The sequence below is a fragment of the Plectropomus leopardus genome, chromosome 6, assembly GCF_008729295.1.
Source record: "Plectropomus leopardus isolate mb chromosome 6, YSFRI_Pleo_2.0, whole genome shotgun sequence".
NCBI classification, from domain to species: Eukaryota; Metazoa; Chordata; class Actinopteri; order Perciformes; family Serranidae; genus Plectropomus; species Plectropomus leopardus.
This window is the reverse complement of record NC_056468.1, coordinates 15,913,598-15,927,524: the sequence shown is the minus strand read 5'-3', so window position 1 is coordinate 15,927,524 and position 13,927 is coordinate 15,913,598. Positions and strand designations below refer to the sequence as shown.

General features: G+C 39.4%; 1 protein-coding gene across 9 annotated transcripts in view; it reads right to left on the bottom strand.

Annotated features, from left to right (window-relative positions):
• Nucleotides 1-13,531, bottom strand: part of mef2cb (myocyte enhancer factor 2cb) — a 75,452-nt gene extending 61,921 nt beyond the window's left edge. For 2 of the 9 annotated variants that reach the window (XM_042488929.1, XM_042488932.1), the window contains exon 1: nt 2,193-2,761. The gene's annotated coding sequence lies outside the window, so the exon portion shown is untranslated. Of the gene's footprint in view, nt 1-2,192; nt 2,762-4,340; nt 4,459-13,437 lie in introns of those variants that run through there. The other 7 variants (XM_042488934.1, XM_042488935.1, XM_042488926.1 and 4 more) reach the window with 4 other exon arrangements.
• Nucleotides 13,532-13,927: the final 396 nt, after the last annotated feature.

Below are 13,927 nucleotides of genomic sequence, written 5' to 3'. Positions count from 1 at the left end.
AAGAGAATAAGAGAAACAAAAGCAGCGCAGGCCAGATAGTGTGGGTGTCGCTGTGTGTGCATGTGTGTGTGTGTGTGTGCATAGCAGAGAGACACTGAAAGAGGGAGAGAAAGGAGGCAGACCATGCTTTCGCCTAGGCATTTGTGTGAGTTTGCGTGCGACTGCATACGTGCATGCATGTGTGTGTGTGTTTGTGCAGGGTCTCTGAGATTACAGAGCTTGGCTGACAGAGTCCTCTGTGTGTAATCGTGGGTCCACATGCGAGCGCTCACCTTCCTCTGAGCGGATTAACCTAACGCTAAATCCCAAGAGAGCAACAGGCCAGACAGGCCACACAGAACAACTTCATTGACGATGGGCAGGAGAGGGAAGGCCATGTGTTAAATCATTTTATAGACTTATACACTTTTATATTTAATTTTTTTCATGAGTAATTAACTCATAGAAAACAGCATAAAGGATTATAAAAAGTAACGGGACAATCCACAGGACACAACATCTCCTTTAAGTGTAAAAATGTATCTCAAATGTTACATTTACTTTATAGAGCCTTTTATTTTTCAAATTCAGCAAACTGAAATGCAATCAAGCAGTAAGTTACTGAGTGTGTGATATACGCTTTTCACAGAGTCACAAATTAGGTTGATATGTTGTAGAAGGCAGCAACACTTAATCACTTTAAAAAATGCCTTCAAAATATCTCACTGATAGAGTATTTCAAATGTAATAGTTCCTTTATATCTCAAAATGTGCTGTGATTATATCAGTTTTATTAATTTTGAGAAACTGCAGCCATCTCTACATTAATAGCAGTTTTTTAATTTTTAAAATGGACTATATTTATTTTAGTATTTAAATTGGTCTTGAACTTCATAAGAAATTCACAAGAGTGGGTACAGAAATGAACTGTAGTTTATATTAATGGACGTGAGCTCAATGCACACAGTCCAGTCAGTTTCACAATCTGTCTTAATTAAAATGAAGTGTGCTGTGGTAAATTTTAAATATCACAACAACGTTTAGTTCATGTGCAAATTTCATCAGCGGGCCTTGCATCCAACCTTTAAAACAAATAAATCCAATTGGGTTTCTAAAGCTGCAACCTGTGAAAGTCGCTACAGGTTAATTATGGTGCCATTATTAATCCTCTCACTGCAACAGGTTCAATTGAGCCACACGAGACTGAACTAAACTCACTGTACAAATATATCAGTCTCGCTGTAGAGTGGAATAAGTTTAAACAATCTCATGGCAAAGTCACAGAGGAGAAATTAAAATTCAGCCTGAATACGCCAAACCCTCTCGAAAACTCTGATTTACAGTAACACTGTGAGTCTGGTCTGCATGAATTCACGTTCAAATAAGTCTGGAAAAGTGGGTTCTCGTGTATTGTGGTTTGGAAATTATAAATGTTTATTTCATTCAGTATTTTCTAATATATTTAAGAAAGTTGTCAATGCACAGGTTATTCTAATTTAATGTGAAATAACAGGATAATGGTGATCATTAGGGCACATCAGTTTAGCATTGAATTTTATCACAAAGTAAGTGCATCTTATACGTAGTGAGTTTTCCTATATTTTGTTGCTTTAATGAAGCTAATTATCAAAGATTTTAAAACTTCTGAGCTGCTTGTATTTTTCAAATTTGTCCTGTTTGAGTTTTTCGAGTTTCTTCTTATATTATTTTGTAAAAATAAATAAATAAATAAAATAAAAAACACACATCAGGTAGATTAAACGCTACATTTTAAACTAACTACAACTTTTCATGTGCCATCCCACAGCGCAGAAAAGATCATACTGTATTATGTTATATTAAAGAGAGGAGCGTATTCAGTAGCTGTGGCTTTGGGTGCTGTGCGCCTGCATGTGGACACGAGAAAGCTCCACAAGGTCGACACAAGACAGCAACACTACCTAAAACACGAGACAGACCCCGACTCTCCTAATAGACCATAACCAGCTATTTGATGTCAGCCTGTAATTATGTGACATAGTTGTCACCGGCATAAGTCGATCAGGGTAACAACAAATCAATAGACGCAGTTCCTGTACTTTGTTGAGGAGGAAGCGCGCGCGTCAAAATAGACCCTCAAGTTTCCCTCTGGAAGATTAAAAATACGGATCATATGATGCATAGTGTCTTGTTGTGGATGTTTTTGCGAGTGAAGCGTGGAGCGCGGTACTTACTTTATTTCGCATGAAATCTTGTCCGGGTTGAAGTGAAAGACACAACAAACGGTCCGCCGGTTGTTTGGTCCGGCCGATTGACAGGAAGGCTGAAAGCTGCTGCTTGATGGGGACGGACTTCGCCAAGACGCACTTAAAATCCAGGAGCGCAACTTAGCTGAGGACGTCGCCGGGAGGAAAAAAAAGTAACCTACAGTACGTGGTAGGAGTCTCTATAATGTCAGAGACAACTACTCTCTCTCTCTCTCTCTCTCTCTCTCTCTGACTCTCTCCCTCCCTCTTTCTCTCTCTCTCTGTCTCTCTCTCTCTCTCTGATCGGACAGTGTCTGCTCAGGAGGCGGCGAGGACGCGTCGCCTGGTCTCTCTGCGCGGTGCCGGTGAGCGGAGAGGGACCCGGTGGAGCGGCGATGGTGTTGGTTGGAGGTGGTGCTGGTGTACTGCTGGACGTCTGGAGCTTGATGGTGATGTTGAGAGGCTGTTTCTGTTCCTTCCCACAATCCTGACCGAGTCTTTCCCCAAGCCCTCTCCTCTCCCAGCGCGAGGAGAAATAATCGATTTTTTTTCCTCTTTTTTTTTGACTCCTGAAAGGGGCGGGCTCACATTTCCCAACTCTACTTTAATGAAAGAGGCACGGCTCTTAATGCTTTATTATCGCGCCAGCCCCGATAGAGTGGACGCACAATTAACTGCTCAGAGAGGACCACTAGAGGAAGATGATGAGGAGTGTGTGCTTTAACTAATGAACCAACGGAGAGCACCTTAAGCATCTTTAGCCGACTTTAGACAGCTAAATCCATCTGCCAAAGTTGATATTTTTGCTGTGGCCTGTTGTTTCATGTATGCCACATCAGAAAAAGACAAAACATGTAAATATGTCGATTCAAGAAATGGCAGAAAGAACATATTATTTTAAGAAAACTTAGATTTTAAGACTTTTTACTACAAAACATCATATGCTTCTTGCAATAAACACTAGGATCAACTCATATGTCCTATTCAGTAATCCCAGAATGACACCATCATCATCAGTTCTCAACAGATTTCCTCCATGTCTGAAGGCTGCCTCCTCTGAGTTACTTCCAAACTTTCCACCTACTGCATGCCGCCAATCATTCTCCAGGACCCCGCTATCTGCTGCAGATAAGCCCGTGACACAGACAGTAAGCATGGGGGAATTACCAAGCCTTTATCCACCCAACCAAATGATTTCAAAACATCCACTCTATTAGTGTGAAGATAACAATTAGAACAGCAAGTTTGCCACTTCAGATAACACACAGACAGGCAGTCTGTACAGAGATGAATCCCAGATAGGCCTTGTAATACTGCGCTTCTATTATACTCGCATTATATGGGTGCTGTATCAGTTTAAAGAGTGGTTGTCTTATATGGAGCCTGTTATACTCTAATATACGATCAGGTCTCACTCTTGAGATTCATTTTCAGGAAAAGAAAATCTTGTGTTTGACGTTCATTGACAATAATTTGGGATGGTGAAAGTTTTATATATAGTTGATAAACTTTAGCATTTCCATGCTAGAAAATATAAATCATCTAAGTCTAGACTCTATCCCCACATATTTAACTTAACATTTCTCTCATGAGCTTCACAGTAATGTCTGTCACTAGACTGCATGAAGTGTAAGTGGACACCGAGAGGCATCCTAATCTTTCCCTTCCTTTGAAGCTCACCTGTGAAGCATGAGCCATGTATGCAGCCAGTCACCCACTCAGTCAGTCAGTCACCCAGTCAGTCAAGGTAGGAAATGGCGGGACATGAAATCAGTTAATAAATAAATCAAGCTGGCTAATCTGCTTGACGGGCGGACATTACAGCCTGTAACTGAAGCCGCGGGTGTCTGATGACTCGGGATACCACCTTCACATCACCTGACCCTTTAATCTTTAATAGCATTTCCTCTGGCCCCCAGACCTCCATAAGAATCAATAAGATGTAGTCTGTTAGACTCAGTGGGTTCATAAATGCAACATGGCAGATATCAATGGCATCACATATCAGCGTGTATGAAACACACAGATCTGACACCCCTTAACAGAAAATTTCCTCTGTTCAGACCTCTTAGCACTGGCAATTGCATCAAATACTGACACATGGACACCTATGGGTGCCTGCATGAGTGTACATACCACGTTCAATGTTCCTTCGTCTGCCGTCTTGCGTGCCCTCAGTCTTGTAGCTTTCTGTGCTGCCTGTCAGCGATTCATCGGTTCTTTCACAATGCTTGAGGGTGTCTTTGCTTGGCACCTGGGAGGAGAAGGAGCATGGGGAGGAGAAGAGAGAGTGAACCTGCCAGTAAAATGGTAATTGTTTGCATGCACATTGCACATAGTGAGCAGGATCAGTGTTAACATCTTTGTGTGAGTGTGTTTAATGTCCACATGAAGCACAGAGAAATAAATGGGGGGAGGTGGATTGAATATATTTGAATGGTGAAAAATCATTAAACGAGGCAAACACTGGCTCATGCATATTCATAAATGACTGTCTGACTTGTCTACAGGGATAAACTTATAGTGAAGGCATACTTAAAGCCTCGTTCTGTGCTCACACATTTAATGCTAAGTAGGGAAGACCTACTGTATATTTTGCTCTTGAGACTACCAAGTGTATGGCTCAATCTGAATATGACAGAAACAAGTTAAAGCATTATAACCAGATTATTGTTACATTATATTATGTTTTTCAGACTGCGTCCCATTATGCCTGATGAATTCAGACTTGGGTACATAATAAGTCTTTGCAAACAAGCAGAGTGTGTTTCAGGTTAAATATTGTACGTTATGGCATTTAAGCAGAATTATTTTCTCCTTCATTAAAACAAACTAGATTATTACTCTGTTGCCATCTGAAACTTTTTTTTACTCAACTCATTAGCCATTGTCCCTCTCTCCTACTCTCAGAACATGCAATCCTGAACTTGTGTTTTGGTGTGTGTGTGTGTGTGTTCAAGTGTGGGTTGACAGTCTCATCAAAGCTTGGTGGAGAAAAATCAACAGTTTGCCAAAACAATTATGTAATTTCAAATATGTCACAGTGTGTACACACACACTTTAGGCTTTTGGGTAAATGCAATTTCGTGAGGTTTGGCATCGGCTGTGCATAAAAAGAGAAGAGGGGAAACTGCGACTGCATGTTAAGTCAAACACATAAGTGCGGTTTGCTGATATTGATCTTGCTCGGATTGTTTCTTAAGCCTCTCCTGGCAGTCACTTCGCAGCGTGTGTCACACACACACACACACACACACACATGCAAAACAGCTCGCCTGAAAATGTGTGCCTTTTTTGTAACGGAGGGAGAAAGAAAGGAATGCCTCTCTCAAGCAAAAGATAAACACTAACACATTTCCAGGGCAAACAGGAACAGCCCGGGCTCAGTGCAATCTGTTGTCGATCACGCTCACGTGAAAACACAATCTGCCTGTCACAGTAGATGATGTTGTCAAGCACTCTGCCTCACTGCTCCTGAGAATTAGCCAGCTATTACAGAAGCACTACGAGACACATGGAGTACTTTGTTGTGTGTCAGATATGTCTGAGGATGCTTCCAGCTTTATTTGGTATTTACTGCTTTCAGTCACTCTTCCTGCGTCCGCTCCCCGATGAATCTGAGAGACATTTGGTGTTTTGACACCAGATTGATGCCACATGATGTGACGACCAAGCTTCACAGGGGGTACAGAAAGACCTGCAGGCCAATTTAACTCACAGGCTCAGCTGGGGATCTATAGATCTTACTTTGTGTGTGTGTGTGTGTGTGTGTGTGTGTGTGTGTGTGAGGGTCAGTCCCAATACCAAAATTTTTCCACTTGAGTCTTAATACACTATGCTACAACTAAACTGGAATATTCAGATTTTTTTTTCTTCTGAAACGTTATTACAGAATTTACACTGCCAATTATCATTTATTTCTGCTACACATATTTAGTTATAGAAAATACTGGGGAAAATGACATAACCCTGGGGAATTAACCAAGAAGTAGAATGAAGAAATATTTACAAAAAGTTACAAATGTAACATATTATTATTAGGGCTGGGTGATATATAGATATTTTATCATTATCAGGATATAAGACTAGATATCGTCTTAAATTTTGGGTATTGCAATAACATAGGTGTTGTCTTTTCTTGTTTTTTTAAGGCTGCATTACAGTAAATTGATAAAATTTTCTATACTTACTAGACTATTCTAGATTCTTTTTTTTGCCTTAACCAACAAAGTCATTCTATCCACATTACTGATGAGTATAAATCAAAAATCTCATTGTGTAAATATTTTGTCAAAGCAGCAACAGTCAATCCTACAATATAATCACAATATGGATACCAAGGTATTTGGTAAAAAATATTATGATATTTCATTTTAGCCATATTGTCCAGCTCACATAACAATTAATGCATTTATAAAATGTCATATAAGCACTATATGAAACTTACTGGTCTATATCCATATTTTTAAAGGCCAGCATCAGGCTGATAAATCATGTTTAATGTGTAATCTACAAGTGTGTCATGTGTGTTTGGGGGTATAACATATGACACATTTTTGATAATTTATAGCTTTTAAAAAAGACAACATTTAAACCTCTCTGTCTCTTATTTATTCTTTGTTCATGTTAACAGATGACATCTATACTGAAAAGGATGCAAGCAGCCTGAACATCTGGGCTCTGTTCTCAGGGAAAACATACCTACTTTAAAAGTAATCTCACACTCTGTAGGAGAGATGTGAGGCATTTCCCTTCCGATCCACCGTTTGGTCTTTGTATAAGTTATTCAAAGCGTTATATTGCACATGATTCAGAGCTCCTTATTAATAAGGCTTATAATGAAACTCAGAGGGCAATATCATCAGTAATTATAGTCACAGGAGTTGTACCACTGTACAGTATAATTAGGGGAGCAAAGGTGGGAAAATCACTTTTAATTAACTGAAATCGTATGTCCTATTATTACAAAATATATAAAACAAAGAATTTCAGGATATGGGGGAGGTATTTATTTGTACACTCAAATGAGCTTTTGTAATATAAAGGTGACGTTGCCCTTCCTCTATTTGTATTGCAGGCGATATTACCTTAATAATTCCACCACTGAAAGATTGCAGTTAAGCAGTGCGTTCATACTGATTTTGACTTAAAACCCTACATATTAGTGTTTTGTAATAATTATATAGCAAAAATGTGCAATATGTATATGCTGTAGGTAAATGAGTTACCTTGAAAATTGCTTTCAATTACTCAGTCTTGTATGACAGTTTATTAAATACAGTAGTTTCACTTATTTCTCAGCATCACTTTAACAAAGTAAAGACATCACTCTACAATTAACAGATTTCTGACTTGGACATTAAATGATGCCACTTATCTCATTAAGCCACCTAAGTAATTGTATCCATTATGCTTTGGTGAGCGGTAATTCTTCTACTTTTCTAAGTAAGAAAAAAAGCAAAGAAAAAAGTTCTGTCTGCTTATCATTAGCTCATGTGTTCTATAATGGCATGACTCATTTCTCAGTGAAACCATACAGAGCCTTATTTTCAATAACACGCTTTTGCTGTGTGGTTTGGCCATTAACCGTGTCTGGCCAGCAGTAAATTCACTGTACCATTTCATATATTTCCTTGTTCTTACAGTTCACTTTCAGAACAGCACCCTGTAGGATCAAATCAAACAGAACAGACTCAAATGCACAATAACAAACTCAGACGGCCTCTGAAACTGTAGCGGCCACATAACGACCCCTTACCGAGCAGTGTCAAAACGAGACACAGCGCTGGTGATTTGCATGTGTCGTGTTTAACCAACAGTATTCTGTCTGTACACCTTTTATGCATTATGGATGAGGCACAAGCTGAACAACAAGCTCTCCCTTTGTTCTGCCTGATGCTCCAGTTACATCATAGGAAAAGCCCCATGGTCCTGTGACTGTGCCGACTGGCTGAGACACAGTGCCGCTGGCCGAGCTGCTGATCAGACCTGTTGCTTCTTCACTATGTTATATACTACCACGTATATGTGCACATCTAGATACACGCGCTCACACTTACAGTGGTGCCTGTTGAAAAAAGTAACAGCCATCTATGCGCTGGATATATGAATCTTCACTTTAACAACCACACAATGCCGCCTCTTGAATTTAATAAATGATGATAAATTATTTCTATGAGACAACACTCAAATAACATTTTGGTATTTACAAGAGAGAACAGCTGTTGACTACATATATTATTTGATCATTGAGGCCTGATACATGCAGATTAATTAACTTAATGAAGATGTCAAAACTACTTACTGATTTTACAATCAGAATGTTTTAATATCATTTATGTCATAAAATGTAAACGTGACAGGTGCCATCAGTGTGCCACCTGCTACATGCAAAAAGCATATTTTGCTTGTCGAGGTGCATTCAGGCAGTGCTGTGTAATTAAATGTGCTGCCTGCAGGGGAGCTCTGCATCTTTCTTAGCAGAGACCTAATTGGTTTACCACATGGGTTATCCCCTATAAAAAGTTTTTTTTTATTATTATTTATTTATTTTTTTAGATTTGGTGAATAGCATAGTAGCATTTTCATTGGAAGGAATCATGTAAACAATCGGTTGTTTTATTGTAACAGAAATTAAATATCAGTGACTGTTACCCTTCAAACAAATATTGTAATTATTTTTATTTCAATTTACTTACTTTTTTTTATTCTAATCCCTGAAACTGGTACTCCCCTCTCCCTTCCTCCTCTCCCTGTGTCTTCTCTGTGTTTCAGCAAGTGTAATTGGCGGACTTTCTGTCTGTATATCAGGGGCTCAAAGTTCTCTTTGTCTGCACTAGATTGCTTCATGTGAGTGGAAAAAAAGAAACTCACTTTCTGCTAATGATTTTTCCTCCTTTTCAACGGTTGGAAAGTAATTCTCTATGAACTGCTTCAACGCAGGCACAGTTATTTCATTGTTCTCGCTGCCCTTTCTCTAATTGTGCCCATAAAGAGGATATGCCAATGTTAGATTTTTTTGTCTCTGTCCAAGGGGGTGCCCACCGGTGTTTCCTGAAGTGTTGCAAAAGCTGAAACATTATAAGTGTTCAATATGCAGATATGGGATAGATCCAAAACTCCATGATCAACATGTGAGAGTTTAAATGATATGAACTGATATGTCACAGTGCAAAAATAAGGTCACCAAAGTATCAGATAAAGTTTGGATCACAGCTACATCAGCAGAAAAATGACAGGATTGGTTGTTTGTTTAAACCCCCGAAAACGACCCTCTGTTTCATCTACCTAACAAGGACCTATGTAGCAGGTGACTTTGACATTGGAGACTTCTGTTTGTTTCCCATTTCCTATAACTGTCATCATTGGTTTCCTTTAACCATGACAACGACAGTTCCCGAAATTTAAGCAGCAGTTTTTAAATTGAAACCACCATCTTTCCCTAACCTGAACCACGTATGTTTTGTGAATAAACCAAATCTTTCAAAGTGGTTGCCGTTTAAAAAGCAGTCAAATGAATTTTTTTTTTCTGACATGCATTTAGGAGAGCACTAACAAACTCATACCAGACCAGAAAATGCTAATATGTTGTTTTGGTTTTTTTTATTTTTTAAAAAAAAGGTATTTGCATTGTAATCAGTCATTTAGTTTGCAGGATATAGTTTATCATCTGTCAATTTACTTATCAGTCATTTTCAACTGCTTTAAAAAAATAAATAAATAAAGTAGATGTTTTGGTACGTTCTCTTCACATTATCAGACTTCCCTTAATCAATATTCATTGAAATACATAGGACCATCTCTTTGAAACAACCTACGTTCATCACTACAATCATCATCTCAAATTTTATTATTCAAAAAATCTAAAAAGAACTTTTAAAACTTCCCTGATTCCTTTGTAACACATCTTAACTTGTCTATGTAAACCTTTCTGTTATTCCACAATGCTATCAATTCAGTATCACTGCTAAACCTTAAAAGTATGATCAATTATGCAATCTTTAGTATTAACTTTTCCTTTTTATTAATGATTGTTGTCATTTATGAGGAGGAATTTTCATTTGCAGTTTTGGGCTTCTCATCTCTCCTGCACAATGTACTAACTTTTTAAAATATTAAAGTAATTTTTACACACATGTATGAGCAAATAAACCAAACTCAATTATTTCATTTTGGAGCTGTTGAAAAGAACCATCAACCAAATTAATCATATCGTAAGATTTTTAGCTGTTACTACAGGAAGCTCCATTCTCTGCGAAGATATTGGAAAGACAGGATTTTAAACTACATCAGACTGAAACTGTTACAAAATTAAACAAAAATAAACATTCTGTAAGTTGAGGCCAGTAGGGCGGTCTCTATGTTTTCAGACCAGGATTTACAATTAAGATCAGTGTGGGTGATCTTTTAATCACTATCTGACTGATAATGTGTTACGCTGACAGGGGCCCAACTCATAAGCTGTAATACATTCAGCTGTAGCACAAACGTCTACAGTCATCACTGTTTCCAATTCCCATAGTAACCATTACACAGCAGAAGTCCCTCCTGCAGCTGTTGACCTCAACCAATTCCCTTGACAATTAAAGATCACTCAGCATGGCTATGCAACTTCTCCCACACTCTCAACAAGCAGCTGATAGCATCTCACTGTGAGGAAAGCAAGTGGAGCGGAATCTAATGTGTGTCTAAATGAGGGTTTCCCAGCTCTGATGTGTGATAGCGAGGCCTAGCGACCATCGGCACGGGCCCACGTTACACAGTGGAGCTCAGCAGACAAGCGGCAGCGTCTAAAGCTCTTTGTGCCTCCAGGATCACCCCGACTCATTCTTATTCAGACATGATCAGAGGGGAGGCAGGCAACTGAGATTAGCTGCAGATCAAAGGAGCTGCCTCGCGCCAGCACTCGTGTTTTGTAGATTTAGGCGGCCCCGGCGCACAGGCGTTGTATAGTGGCGGCAGAGCGTCATACTGTTTTCTGGCCTCGACAGTGCTCAGGGGGGTAGATGGAAAGAGAGAGTTTTCATACAGGAGGCTGGACTGGTGTTGGAAATCTTCCAGAGTTAAATAATAAAGACAATAGAAGAGGATGAAAAGGAAAAATAAGAGCAAAAATACTGCCATTACTGTAAGCCATTACAGTGAAACTAACTTTCATGCCTTCGCAAATGAAACTGCTTCCATATGTGCAATAGGTCTTGGTTCAGTGATAATTTGTTTTAAAAATGAAATGCGCTTTCTACAGTAACATACTTAGGTAACTCAAGAGCATCTGGATCAGTGGTGCCCACCAAATAACCATGGAAACTAACTACTACTCCAGCTACTGCTGTGCTTTCTGTCAGTGGCTGTTGCAGAATAAACAAACAGCAAATTACCCCTGTGCTGTATCTTAACCTCTGTATTCATTTAGACAAAAACACCAGCAGAAACCTCAAAAAGCATATCTGCATTGAATTATATTCTACGAAAAAGTGAACAAGCTGAAACCAAAAATCTCTTTGTCTTTGATACATTTCTCCAGGTTTCACATTTTACATGAAGACATTGAATGTACGGCTATTCCCTTAACTGTTTCGTTTACATTCACATTTTAGACATTACCAGTGAGGATCAACACGCACCTTTCCTTACTTACTCATGCTGGAGCAGCAACAATGAAACTGATAGCAGAGTGTGAAGGTGAAGTGACAGGATGAGGAGAGTTTCAAAGTCAGAGAGGCAACTGCGTAAGAGCGCTCGCCACCCCACAGAGAACGAAAACAGTACGTTTCCTCAACTCCACTGACCATCAAAGCCATGGAATTCAGGGGCAGAAAAGCTAATAAGTGAGGACTGAGCGGTTCCTGTAAACTGGGTCAAAGTTTCTCAGGTCCTGCCTCTTTGGGGTAATAACAAGAGGACAGTATCTCTCCCCAGGTATGAAATAAGGGACATGAGTTCTTATATACTTCTCTACCTACATCCAACTCTGTTTGAACCTGTTAATTTCCTCTATTCTAGCTGGTTACAGTTGTGTTTGTTCAGAAAGGGTGGATTACACTGTTTTCATTTTCATTATTACAGTAGAACTAATTGCAGTTGTGGTAGCAGATTGTACAATAAAGATATGGGGTGTATAAAAGCAAAAATCAGAAATAAAATTAACTCCAAATACAAGGATATCAAACTCAGGAATAATATTACTTTTCTTGTTTTATCCAAAAGCTACAGTTAAATCAAATGTTGAAGGAAAATGTCCAACAGAGTCATTCACCACTCATTAAAATCAAACAAAGCCTTTGCTTTAGTATGAAATTCCATTCGGTTGTTTTGGGACAAGTGCCCTATACAGTAGAGTGCTTTCCTAATGCCTCCATAACCCATTTGGTTAAGAATAAAACCCTCTCTATTCACTTAATATGACAAAAGTTTTCTCCTTTGTTTCAAAAGTTTGTCCAATATGTCTTACTTAAACAGCGAACTATGTGACACATATTGCTACTGAAGTGCGTGTTTGCCACTTAGGTTGAGGTTACCTTGAGGGAATGAGTCATTTCTAAAGCAAACAGCATGTTAAGGCCGTGCTCTTTTCTCTCGCTGATAATTCCAGATTGTGCAATGAGATGTTCTAAGCAATTACCCTTAAAAGTACCAGTAACCTAAACTGACTGTGAAGAATTAGAAGCAGAGAAACAACACAATATAAAGTTCCACTTTAGCGACTGAAACCATTTGTCTTGCCTTGGAGAAATAAAAACGTAGACTTTTAGAAGTTAAACACACACCGTTCCAGGAGACTCAATGAGCTATTCCCCAAGTGCTCCGCAGAGGTGATTGGCAACAGCTGGGACCTGACTCCTCCTTCAACAGTGTTAGAGCTTCTCTGGTGTCTTTCTGCTTTGTCGCGAGCAGGAAAAACTCAAAGTAAACACCAATTATGTCTATCTTTTGGCCTTGTTCATACGGGTTTAGTCTTTTCTGTATTGAGCTACATGACAAAGACATCATTCACGAAATCCAGCAGGGTTATAATAAAACAATTAGGCAACAGCACTTCAAAATAAATTTCAGAACTGTTCAAATTGAGCAGCTCAAATATTAAAATTATGGTTTAATCTGTTAAACATGTCATGACCCACTGTGTGGAGTATGGTTTGAAATCCTAACAGACAGGTTTTCCACCGACAGAATGAGATCCAGAGGAGAGGGGGGGAGGGAAAGGGAAAGGAATAGGTGTACTGTGAAAACTCACCCGTGCCGTGTCTCTGCTTCCCCAGGAAGTTACACCCTGCAGCACCAGCAAAGGCCCAGCTCAATCAAATAAAAAAAACCTTCAAAAAAGAAAGGCAAACAAAAGAGATAGTTGACCAAAAGAAAACAAAAAACACAAACAAATTGCTTAAAATAAATGTCCTGCATGTGATAAAGCCAGACCAGCTGGCTTTGAATAGAAACCCCCGATTTGGGTTGTGTGTTTGCCCCCGATCTCTGTCTGAACTGAAACCGGGTCTGGTGCTTTCCAACCACCCCCCCCACAACCCCCTACCCCACTGTACCAGCTGAAATCCACCTGCCCCCATCACTCATGGGTAAATTTAGCCTTGTGAGGGATCAGTGACACCCCCCCCCCCCTCCCACACCCACACACACACACACACACACACACACACACACACACACACACACACACACACACACACACACACACACACACACACACACCAGGCCTTTGTCAGCACTGG